At 41.4% G+C, this 2777-nt stretch overlaps 1 long non-coding RNA gene across 1 annotated transcript; it reads left to right on the top strand.

Moving 5' to 3' along the window:
* The first annotated feature begins 360 nt into the window (after positions 1-360).
* LOC131692632 (uncharacterized) lies at positions 361-2346 on the top strand. The gene is made up of 3 exons (XR_009306036.1): positions 361-889; positions 1026-1301; positions 1366-2346. It is a non-coding gene; the product is annotated as an uncharacterized LOC131692632 (long non-coding RNA).
* The last annotated feature ends 431 nt before the right edge of the window (positions 2347-2777 follow it).

Below are 2777 nucleotides of genomic sequence, written 5' to 3'. Positions count from 1 at the left end.
GTCGGAAATGAGCCGGAATTCTGGCTGGTTCTAGTTGGTATTCTGGCTTCAGTGACACAACCGATTCTAACTAGAGTCGGTTGTGTCACTGGAATCGAAATACAAACAAAAAATAGCTAGCATTACGGCTCATTTCCCGCTGAACTTTACAGGGTAAACAATCTTACAATTTTTCTCATCTTCTAAGGAGAAACATCCATAACTTTTGAATGAATGCTTGAACCATTTCGTTGCGTCATTTAATACCAATATGTCAGTGAATTTTACACTTTTTACCATTTTTATAGAAGAAATGTGTAGAATTCGCTCAAACTTTAAAGATTTTTTCCGAGGCCCCCGAAGGGCCGAGTCATATATCTATCGACTCAGCTCGATGATTTGGAACATTGGTTTGTGTGTGTGTATGTAATGGATAGCAACGGATGAGCCGATCTTATCCAAACGCTATTAATCTGTTTTTGATTCTGATGTTTAGTTTCTAAGATATGGATTACATACATACTCTTACTTGATTTGTAAAATTATTTCGTCGTTAAATTTATTTTGGCTTTCCCTTACCCGTTCACCCCATTTGCTCGAGCAAGCTATTGCGAAACAATTGCTCACGTTATCTCTGATTATTCAAAATGGGGCACTAACACGCGCAACACATGTACTGCCGCTAAAAGCATAATTGTCCCATGTGTATAGGGATTCCCATAGCACATGGGACAGTTATGCTTCTAGCGGCAGTGCAAGCGTATTATAGCGCACGCTAACATGACCATTCCAATAATAAAATTCTTTTTTTGCTAGGTAATTGACGATACAGTCCGATTACTTGACCCCGATGTAGGCCGTGTATCAGTCGGTATTGCATAAACTTCCCGTACCAGCAAATAGTTTGAAGGTAAATGCCTGAACTCTATACTGCCGCTAGAATCATAATTGTCCCATGTGTATAGGGATTCCCATAGAACATGGGACAATTATGCTTCTAGCGGCAGTATAATACATCCGATCACTATAAATAAATTCTGTTATAGGAATTCGACGATCCGGTCATTACGTCACGTTTATCGTCGTGACGAAGCTCTACACACGCAGCGGATGGGAAAAGGCGGATATCATTTCGAAAAGCACGATGGTGAACGGGGCTGGCATTTTGTCCTCGACGGAGTTCGATTTCCATATGTGCACCAGCAACCATCGCATTACTTCCAGTGCGACGGTAACCGCTTTGACTCGGACGAGATCCATTGTAGGCCCGGCAGGTCATGTTGAATTTGATCCAGTGCATTCTGCAACAAAATTACGTTCCGGTAGGCCAACATTTCCATGTATTATTTAATCCGACTAATAGCTTTCTATATTTATTATTTGCAGTAGAATGGAGAAAACAAAAAACAAATCTAACAGAAAATTTAACGGAAATCAACATTCATCGCAAATCAAACGTAGATTGGATCGAGTCATTATTGATGCGTCGCAGCATCAGCCGTACAAATTCGACAATTATTTGAATCTGTTCCCGCACGGCAAATATATATTATGTCGCTGATGAACCTGAATTTGGTTGCACTGACGCTGTCGCCTTCTTCGACATGCTGAAAGGCCTGCAATAAGGTAGTAAACAGAAATGCGTAGGAGTCAGCTCTAAACGAATTATTCATTTGGCTGGAGTAAATCCGACTCGAAGATGAAGGTCCTATCACGTTTTGCTTATCTACCACGAATAGTGCAAATTTGTCTCGCACATGGTGTTCAAGGCACTGTACAACCTGTGAAATTTCCCGCAATGGTCAAATTGAGCCGAAGAAAATATTTCTCTAACTGACATTGCAGTGCAGTTGTTACTGGACGGGAGTAACGCGTCTGTTGGACCTGATTGGATAACAATCTGGTACGACCCCTGGTGAGTGACGACACAGAACATCTGCAACAATCCGATGTAGGCCGTGTGCCAATCGGCGACAAGCAGTTTTTCGGGTCGAAATCTTGCCCGAACAACGTATTACGTCACGTTAGCATCTACATACGCAGCCGGCGGGAAAAACGGATTACATTGGGAAACGCAGGATGGTAAACGGTGCTGGTATTACGCACTCAACGGAGTTCGCTTTCCATATTGGCACCAGACCAGCAACCGTAGCATTGCTTCCAGTGCGACGATAATGATGCTTTTTTATATTATTTTTATGCTCGGAAAGCGCAATTGTTGAATTTAAATTGTAAATAAAACAGATTGAATCAATTGGTTTAATTCTTTTTAATGAAAAATGAATAAAAAAGAAATCTGACGGATCAAAAAGAAGAAGAAGAGTGCCAAAATAGTGAGCACGACGGTGTCCGATTCTCTATAGCTTGACATCGGAGCTACGTAGCTCTTATATCGCCTGACGATTTTGACAACTTCGAAGCCAGACAGTCCGATTTCGATGGTGCAAAACAGCACGATATAGTTCTTATATAAAGCGCGGTGTAGCTCTTACGTCGGACCTCATCGGCCTGATCGTCAGCCCGATTGTCAGGCCGACTCGGCTCGACATTTTTCACTGGGAATTAGTGTCTGTGGTATTATAGAGTCCCGTACAGAGGAATGCGCAACGCTGCCTAAAATGATGCCATCTTCTTTGTTTCTGGCACCCACAATTTTTGCTGTAACTTTGAGTGACTTCAACCGAGTTACACAATAAATTAATATGGAGTGAATTGAAAACCCACTGTTTCGTGGCTTATAGCACTTTATTCTTGATACTATTCCATGTAATTTATTTTACATTGTTACAAAAAAGCAT

The sequence above is a fragment of the Topomyia yanbarensis genome, chromosome 3 (genome assembly GCF_030247195.1).
Source record: "Topomyia yanbarensis strain Yona2022 chromosome 3, ASM3024719v1, whole genome shotgun sequence".
NCBI classification, from domain to species: domain Eukaryota; kingdom Metazoa; phylum Arthropoda; class Insecta; order Diptera; family Culicidae; genus Topomyia; species Topomyia yanbarensis.
The sequence above is the reverse complement of the archived record's forward strand: the minus strand, read 5'-3'. Positions and strand labels throughout refer to the sequence as shown.